Genomic DNA, 9,441 nt, shown 5'->3' on the forward strand with positions numbered 1-9,441 from the left:
TGGCCCCAAACTCAGGCATGTGCCCTAGACCGATGACCCTTTGATTGGCAGGCCAGCACTCAATCCACTGAGCCACACCCGCAAGGGCTAGTTTTAATAGTTTGTCAGTTAATTGTTTTTCTATATACTATCATATTATCTGCAAATAAGGGTAGTTTTTCCTTTACCCCCACCCTCCAATTCTTATACATCTTCTTTCTTTTCCTTCTTTTATTGTGTTGGCCAGGACGGGTAGTAGCGAGTAGAAGCAGTGATAATGGGCATCTCCACCTAGTTCTTGACTTAATGGCAATGTTTTTAAGTTTCACTACAAACACGATTTTAACTCTAAGTTGGTACATGACTTCTGTCAAGTTAAGGACATTGACTTCTGCTCCCATATTTTTTCAGTCATGAGTTTGACTTTTCTTAACTTGTTCTTATAAGAAAATTAAAACACACACAAAAGTAGGCAGCCGAATATAATAAACCCCTGTTTACCCATTACACAGCCTCAGTGACTGTTGGCTCATGGTCAGTCTTGTTGTATCTGTATCTCTGCTAAATTCTTCCCCTTCTGTGTTACCTGAAACAAATACCAGACATTGTTACATCATGTTATCTGTAAATATTTCGGTGTGTATCCCTAAAAGATAAGAATTCTTTTTTAAAAAGGAGAACAACCATAATATCATTATCAAACAAATTTAACAATAATTCCTTCACCTTATTACTTGTACATCCATGTTCATATATTCAGTTTTATGAGTATTGAATTTAACAAATATTTTTCTGAATCCATTGTGTTGCTTAAGTGGGTTTGTCTTCTTTGATCTGTTTAAGTAGTGTGCTTTAATTGAGTTTCAAATGTTGAACCATTCCATCCCTGAATTATTGAGATCAACGCAACTAGGTTATGCTTTATTTGATATATTCATGTCCCTGAATTTAATTTGCTAGTGTTTTATTTAGAAGCTCTGTATCTATGATAATAAATGACATTGCTCATAATTTCTTTTTGTGCTCATTGGGTTTTGGTAACAATGTTAAGAATCTTATAAAGTGAGTTGGGTAGCTGAATTTGTTAGGGTAAAAGCTAAGCTCCTATAACAAAAACCTACCCAAATACAGTTGCTTAGATAAGATAGAAGTGTATTTCTCATCCATAGCCTGGAAATGAATGGTCCAGGCTGGTGGTGCATGTCTCCTTCATGTAGTCATTTGGAGACCCAGACTTTTTCCATTTTGTGTCCCTGCCAGCTCCTAAATCTTCATCTATATGGCCAAAGGTGGCTCAGCTCTATGTCTGTGTTCCAGCCCATGGGGAGGGAAAATAGAGAAAGTGGAGAACAAGCAGTTACCTTTTAAAAATATATTTTATTTATTTATTTATAGACAGAGGGGAAGGGAGGGAGAAAGAGAGGGTAAGAAACGTCAATATTTGGTTGCCTCTTGCATGCCCCGCATGGGGGAGGCTGGTCCACAACCCAGGCATGTGCCCCAACTGGGAATTGAACCAGTGACCCTTTGGTTCACAGGTCAGCACTCAATCCATTGAGCCACACCAGCTGGGGCACAAGCAATTACCTTTTAAGTAAGTATTGTGTTTCCTAAAATTTGTATGTTGAAGTCTTAACCCCATTACTTCAGAATGTGATCATATTTGGAAATAGTGTCATTGCAGATAAAGTTATTTAAGATGAAGTGATACTGGAATAAGGTGGGCCCCTAATCCAGTGTGACTGGTGTCCTCATAAAAAGGGGAAATTTGGACATACACACTCCACAGAAAGAATACGCAGCATGAAGACAGAGATCAGCCAAGGAATGCCACAGCTTGCCAGCAACTATCAGGAGCTAGAAGAGAGGGATGGCGGAGATTTTCCCTCATAACCCTCAGAAGGAACCAACCCTGATGACACCTTGATATCAGACTCCTAGCCTCCAGAACTGTGTGCGAATAAATTTCTGTTCCTTCAGTCACCCTGTTTGTGGCACATGTACAGCAGCCCTGGGGAACTAATCCAAATGCTGGAGAAGTAGCACACCATTTCTGCTGGTAATTAAAGATGGGAATTTAGTCATATGACCACACCTAGTTATAAGGGAGGTTGGGAAAGGTAGCCTGTGGGTCAGCAACCCTGTGCCCTGCAAAACATGTCATTAAAAGGAGGATTTGGAAGGAAAACTGCCACAGGAATTGAAAACATTTGTTTAAGAGAGTTTATTTGCGCTTTAAAGATTCAAGAAAATGAGTTTCTAAAATCATTTGTGCTGGATATCTCTTAGGATGATAAACCTTGGATTATCAACTCTCTGTTCTGTTTCTGGTTCACAGCAATATTAGTCTTGTTTTTGAACCCTTCTATCTGTATTGGGTTATCTTTTAAAATGTTTTTTATTCATCATGGATTTTTGGTTGGAATAGAGAACTCAATACTTTTTTTAAAAAATTGAGATATAATTGACATATAACATTATATTCGTTTCAGGTATCCAACATAATGATTTGATAGTTGTATATATTGCAAAATGATCACCACAGTAAGTTTACTTGACATCCATCACCATGCATAGTTATATTTTTTTTCCTTTGGATGAGAATTTTTAAGATTTACTCTCTTAGCAACTCTCAAATATGCAATATAGTATTTTTTTAAGATTTTATTTATTATTTTTAGAGAGAGAGGAAGGGAGAGAGAAAGAGTGGAAGAGAAAGATCAATGTGTGGTTGCCTCTCGTGTGTCCCCTACTGGAGATCTGGCCTGTAACCCAGGCATGTGCCCTGACTGGGAATCAAACTGGCGACCCTTTGGTTCGCAATCTGGCATTCAACCACAGAGCCACAACAGCCAGGGCCAAATATGCAATATAGTATTGTTAACTATAGTCACCATGAAGTACATTTCTAGGACTTATAACTGGAAATTTGTACCTTTTGACCCCCTTAACCCATTTCTTCCTGCCTTTGGCAACTACTAATCTGTTCTCCGAATCTATGAATTCAGCTTTTTTAGAGCTGAATTCATATAAATGAGGTCATACAATATTTGTCTTTCTGTCTGGCTTATTTCACTTAGCATAATGCCCTCAGGGTCCATCCATGTTGTCACAAATGGCAGCATTTCCCCTTTTATGGCAGAGTAATATTCCATTGACTATATATAGTGCACAACTTTTATATCAGTTTGTCTATTGATGGACAGTTGGGTTGCTTCCACACCTTGGCTATTGTGAATGATGTTGCAATGAACATGGGGGTGCAGTTATCTTTTTGAGATAGTGATTTGGTTCCCTTAAAATACCCAGAATAGGAATTACTGAATCATATCGTGGTTCTATTTTTAATGTTCTGAGGAACGTCCACACTGTTTTCTATAGTGGCTGCACCACTTCCACTACTCCATCTTGACCAGAAGTGCAGCAGGACCCGCTTAGGAAACTGTCACCAGTTCTGGCTGGAGACCAGGGAAATGGTAGTAGATGGGCTGGGTGTTGCTAGTGGAGAGATTTACATACTCACAAACTCAGACTTTGTCCTAGATAATGGATGGGTGATGAACAATTGCATGCCAGCAAGTGAAATGATTTTGCACACATGCACTTTAGACATACTTCTCTGGCTGAACTGGACAGGTCAGAATGAAGAGCCATATGAAGCCAGAATTGCCAGCTGGGAAGAAATATCAATAATCTGGGTGAGACTTGCCTAGGGCCCACAAGGGAAAGGGACAGTGGGGCTGGTCAGATTGCGGAGATAAACTTGGGAGATAAAGTGTCAGGTTGGATGGATGTCAAGGATGAGGTTTAGTTCCTGGAAAACTGGTGGAAGGTGGTGCAATCTCCTGAGGTTGCACAAGGAATGAAATGGAAGGAGCGGGTTTGTGGGAATTCATTTTATTTTGCAATCATGCCAGTGGCTGGTTCTGTGTGTTCTCTCCCAAAACTCTGGTCCCATGTCTCACCTGACAGAGGCATGTTTCTGAGTCCCCATTTATGAGGCTTGGATCCTGGGGAGACAAGGATGGGCAGGGGAGCAGCTGGGACAGGGGCCCCCCTCAGGCTGTGGCTCTTTGGAGTGGGCATTCATCATTGTAGGAAATGCTCGTCCTCAGGGTGTTTGGGTGCCCAGAGTCTACCAGCTGGGTCTTGAGAAAACTAAGGGGTGGGAAGCAGAGAAGGTCAAGTGCATGAGACATAAATAGATACACGTAGAGAATGACACAGACCTATGAGCAAGGAATTCCAGTCTTTTCTTCTGGTCAGTCAGATTTCAGTCCTTTTCTCCCTGACTAGCAACTTTTGCTTCTAAATGACTTCTCTTAACTGGGATCCTGTAGATCTCCACCTGCCCCCCACTACCCTCCAGGGGCAGATAATTAGAGAATTCAATGGCTGAATACAAAGGAGTCTTGGAGTCAGGCGCATAAACTCTGCTTCTCTGAGATCTCACAGAAGATGATCAGGACGTCAGCCATGTCTCTTGCTTCTGCTCCTCTCCCTCCACCTACTCTCAGTCTCTCCCTGAACTTCTAGTCTCCTCAGCTTCCCAGTTAGCGGGACTTGGTGTTGCAGCCCTCCCCCTGCCCAGGCTGTTATCTGACTTGGTAACAGCCTGAGCAGGTGGCAGAAGCCCCCCACCGGAGTCTGGGGTTCCCAGAGGAGTCAGTGCAGATCCTAGAAGTTTACTTTGTGAACAGCCTTGTGCAGGAAGCTGCGAGTGGGGAATGGCACTTTCTCTCTCTACACCTCACCCTCAGCTCTTAAGGAAACAGACGTGTCCTGCTGTCAGGGCCTTGCTCACACTCTTTTTCGTACCGTGTATTTTAGGCAGAAACAGAATCATCAGATGTTAGGACCTGTGAAATCATAATCCAACCCCTGCCTTTCATACACGAGGCCCAGGGAGGTTAAATCACTTATTCAAGGTCAAACCAGGAACATTTCACTCTGCTCCCCCTCCCTGTCCCACCCCTGGCTCCCACAGGGCTGTTGGTACTGTTGTGAGCAGATATACTGACGACCTGTGTGGGGAGGGCTGAACGCCCCCTGGGCCCCGCGGACAGGCAGTGTAGGCTCTGAGCTTGGGGTCCACACGTCTCTCTGTAGCCATGAACACGGGACAGGCTGCTCGCCTTCAGCGGGTCTCCGCCCTGCAGGCCCCTGCACCTGGGATTGAAAGAATGAATAGGGACCTTGTTTGGTAGGAATTTCTTTCCTCTGCTGTTTGCTTTGGGTTTTTTCCCTCTCCATTCCTGGCTGCTAACCCAATATTTGGCTTTCTGTGAGCACTAAATATAATTCTTCATTTAACCCCCAGAATCATGGTTTCCTACCTGCTTCCCACGACCGGATCCGCAGCGCGGTATGAAAACAGAACCCAGAGGGCATCAGGGCTGAGGGGGCAGCGGTTCCGGAGAGGGGAGGAGCAGGGGCGGGTTCGGGGGGAGGGAGAGAGGGAGCACTCACCCACGCCGCTATCTGTTAGACAGCTCGAGAAAGGGAGGGGTCCAGGGAGGGAGCGACTCATTGACTCCTGACCTGGCTCCCTTGCATCCAGGGCCTGGATCCTCTCCTCCCAGCCCCAAAGGAGGCCTGGCCCACAGCACGCTGCACACGCCAGCATTCCAGGGTCAGGAAATAGTAAGGTCAAACTGGGGCACAGTGAAAACAAACAAAACCTACTCCCAAAGCCGCCAGCCTTCAGTCCCCGCCTCCCCTCCCCAACCCCCGGCTGGCCTGCAAGACCAGCTGCAGCCCTCTCGGAGCGAGGACCTCGGTGCGGCCCGCACCTTCCGGCTCTCCTCGCCCTCCTCGCCAGGAGCAGTCACGGCAGCAGCAGGCAGGGAGAGCTAACTCGAACCGAGCAGTGGAAAATTCCCCTCCGAGGCCTCCCTGGAGGCGCGATTCCATCAGCTGCTATTGAACACAAGGGCTTGTTAGGCACCTGGCTTTCAGGTCCCCCACCGGCTAAGCTCCCCAGCCAGCGACGAGGCGGCTGGGCCGAGCAAGGAGAGCCAGGAGCTCTGCTCCCAGCACGGGTCCATGCTAGCGCCTGGGAAAACTTCCTCTTACACCAGACGCGGTTTCCAGATTTGGGAGCCCGTGGCAGTACATTCCATCTCCCCCTGGTTGAGCAGGAAGACCGGAGACGGCGCTTCCTACCACCTGATTTACAGCCTTGGCGTATTTTTGACACACAAATCACTCTGGAGAGGGGGCTCAATTAAGGCTGTGCAGAGGCGATGCAGTCAGGAGCGCTTCCTGCCGGGCGGGGAGGGCGCGCTCCGGTTGCCCCTCCGGCCAAGGACAGGTCGGACCTGGAGGTGGTGGAGCTCCCTTCCTGGCTGAACCGCTGTCCACTCCTTCCCGCCCCCACCTCCCGCAACGCGGCTGGCGCCCCAGTGGGCCGTGTTGGGGCCTGGGGTCCGTGGAGGATGGCAGGGCAGAGGCAAAAGGTTACGAAGGCCGTGGTAACTTTCCGTTGTCCTTTTGTCCCCTTCCGGGCCTACACCCGCCTTATTTCTTCACGCGTGTCTGTGGAGCACTGGCCAGGCGCTGGGCACTGTGGTAGGAGACAGGAAGGACCGCAAAAGCCTGAAACAAGGGCAGAATGTAATTGGTGCCATGAAACAGTTACATGTAAGGTGGGTGCCTGGGATTTCAGATCCCTCTTGGCAGGGGGCAGAGGAGGCTTCAAGGTAGGTGGTAGTAATGGTTGTGCCCTGGGCAGGAGACAGACTCTCTCAGAAGACCCAATCCCTGATGCGGGTCCCTGATGGGGGTTTATGGGGATTTCCCAAAGGACCTTTTTTTCTCTCCATATCCCTCTCTCCATATCTCTCCCCCAAGGAGAGCCTGCCTAGAGCACTCTTTTTTAAAAGATTTTGTTTACTTTTAGAGGAGGGGAAGGGAGAGAGAAAGAAAGGAAGAGAAATATCGATGTGTGAAGACCATCGGTTGCCTCTCTCACACCCCCAGCTATGGACTTGGCCCCCACAACCCAGACATGTGCCCTGACCGGGAATCGAACCGGCGACCTTTTGCTTTTCAGGTCAGCACTCAAGCCACTGAATCACACCAGCCAGGGTGTGGGCTCATTCTTTGCTCGGGGTGGTCTGCTCCCTGATTCCTGGCTTCCCTGCCACCCCTCCCAGCCTTTACCCCATCCAGACCACGGGGAGACCTCCCCTCTGCCCTCCATGGGGCACGGAATGGGTACTGCATCATTCCACTCTCACATCAATGGAGAGCTGATTGTGTCCCAGCCACTGACCTGGGTGCCTGGGACACAAAGATGAAGGAGAAAGAAGATCTGCTACCCTTGAGGATGTCACAGCCCATTAACATTTGGATAGTGCTTTCCAGGTTACAAAGCACTTAGACTTGCTGCACTTGGCTTTCCCCTCCACAGGTCTGGGAGGGGGCGGGTGGGGTATCGTGACTACTCCCAGTGGAGACAGGTGACACAAAGCTCAGGTTCTTAGTTGTTTGCCCACATTCCTGCATCAGCTAGTGGGACTTGCTTTCAAGTCCTACCCTTGTCACAGGGATTCCCCCATAAAAGACCATCCTCACCGGGCTGTTGTAAAGATCAAATGTGTGACACAAGCATACATCCGGCAGGTAGAAGGCCCACTATCAGGTTAGTGTTTCTTTTTTCTTCTTGGGTGTAGGAACCTGTTGTATGTTTATGTGAATCTCCCTGACCATTGATTCCAATGGAAATTCCTGCTTCCGTCCTTCTCCCCTGGCCTTGATTCTTTCTGAGGGTGAGGGAGGCTGGGGTCAGGGGGGAGGAGGCGGAGGGTGCCACCCACAAGGTGGGAGAGACATCTGGGGCTTTATTAACACAGGAACTGCGTCCTTGGCTCATCCTGGTGGGCAGAGACCGGGGCAAGTTGGTATCCTGTCCCGCCTGCTAGTGGAGGCAGCTTGTGGATTTGGTGACAGATGCCTCTGAGGAGATGAATGAAGCAATTGTGCACTTGGTGTAGAAAAGACCCCAGACAGAAGAGATGTTTTCAGTGCCAATAACCCTGAGACGGAGGGTTTTACCGAGTCAACAAACAGAGCTACGGGCGCCGGCTTCCCTTTGATGGTCCTGTGAGCGCTTGTACGCCTCCAAAGTGGTTCTTGACTCAGATGGACGGTGTCTAAAAACTTTTATTCTCTCCTTCATTTTAACCGCCCCTCCTACCTCCCGGAGGGATTCCTAGCTCAGAGTCTTGGACAACTCAGGCAGCTCACGGAATCTGGGTGGGTGAGGTCCCCAACTGGAAAAATAGTTTTGGCATAGCTCCATAGATGCCCCTCTTGGCTCAGCACCGGTTTTCAGAAACATCTGATGACCAGGTTAAAAGAGGTCTTTGGGAAGTTTGGAGGGTTTTGTGGGCAGAAGGGCCCTCCTCACTGGCTGATCAGAGGTGAAGAGGATAGCTAAGGGCTGGCTGAGTGTGGAGATAGATTTGTAAAATGTTTGCTTGGTGACTATTGGATTTTTGAACATTTTTCTCTCTGGAAGCTTGAGGTAAGGGTGGGTGGGTCAGAGTGATGGAGGAGCCAGAGAAGTGTGGCCCTGGCTTATCATCGGTGAAGGGCAAGACATGCAGTATGAGGCCCTCCTTGATGCTGTTGAGAAGTGTATGCGAAAAGCATTTAGCATGAAGCAGTCCTGGTGGACAGTAGAAACACAGCCAGAATGGGGCAGGAGTTGGGGCAGGGCTGGGGGCATAGAGGGTGAGATTTAGAAATTGGTGGGGGAGGCAATGCTGGCCAGGAGATATCTGGGGGGGGGAACACTGCCTTCTCTTCCAAAGATTTAGAAGCCTATTCCATCCTGCCTTAAGAAGGTATTCCAAGACCAAGTTTTCTGGCAGTCCCAGAGATCCCTCCAGGACTGCTGTGAGAATGGGTGAACTTGGCAGTGGAGAGGATGCTCCAGCCCTAAGGTTCACTGGGTGGCACCTTGGTCTATATGAGCCAAGCCAGTGCCTTTCATTGACACCACAGCCAGGCAGGCAATATGATGGCTCTGAGGGGAGAGAGAGCAAGGTCAGAAACAGAAACTGTAATTAAATCTTTTTTTACCCACCCTAACTCCCAGCAGGAACTTATTCCTGGTGCTCAGTGAGGGGGAAGAAACAGTGGAATATGAGCAAAAAGGCTGTTTTTGACCTTGTGGCCTTCCTGGTGACTGGGTGGAGAGGTTTTTAGATTGAAGAAGAGATTTCTTTGAGCATCTTCTGAAAATAGTGACAAGGACCTCTAGTTTGACCCTTTCCATATTCTACTGCCACTTTGGAGCAGAGAGAAGGCCAAAGCATTGAACGTTGGCATTTTCCAGCTAATTCCAGTTGCTGGGTCTTTTTTCCTTGGATCTCAGGTTGAATGCGGACAATATCCTGCAGAGGTAACTGGAGTTACCCCACTGGTGTGGGCGGAAGCAGGTGTGGCCATGGT

At 48.1% G+C, this 9,441-nt stretch overlaps 1 long non-coding RNA gene across 5 annotated transcripts; it reads right to left on the reverse strand.

Moving 5' to 3' along the window:
- Nucleotides 1-1,387: 1,387 nt before the first annotated feature.
- Nucleotides 1,388-5,762, reverse strand: LOC123479975 (uncharacterized). Of its 5 annotated transcripts, XR_008425917.2 has the most exons (4): nt 5,521-5,761; nt 5,004-5,148; nt 3,945-4,137; nt 1,388-1,836 (listed from the first exon to the last, which is right to left on the reverse strand). It is a non-coding gene; the product is annotated as an uncharacterized lncRNA (long non-coding RNA). The 5 variants fall into 5 exon arrangements; XR_006655814.3 differs by lacking the exon at nt 1,388-1,836 and having other exon boundaries at nt 3,659-4,137; nt 5,453-5,762; XR_006655812.3 differs by lacking the exon at nt 1,388-1,836 and having other exon boundaries at nt 3,659-4,137; nt 5,449-5,762.
- Between the last annotated feature and the right edge of the window lie 3,679 nt (nt 5,763-9,441).

This window comes from Desmodus rotundus, chromosome 13, assembly GCF_022682495.2.
Source record: "Desmodus rotundus isolate HL8 chromosome 13, HLdesRot8A.1, whole genome shotgun sequence".
NCBI classification, from domain to species: Eukaryota; Metazoa; Chordata; class Mammalia; order Chiroptera; family Phyllostomidae; genus Desmodus; species Desmodus rotundus.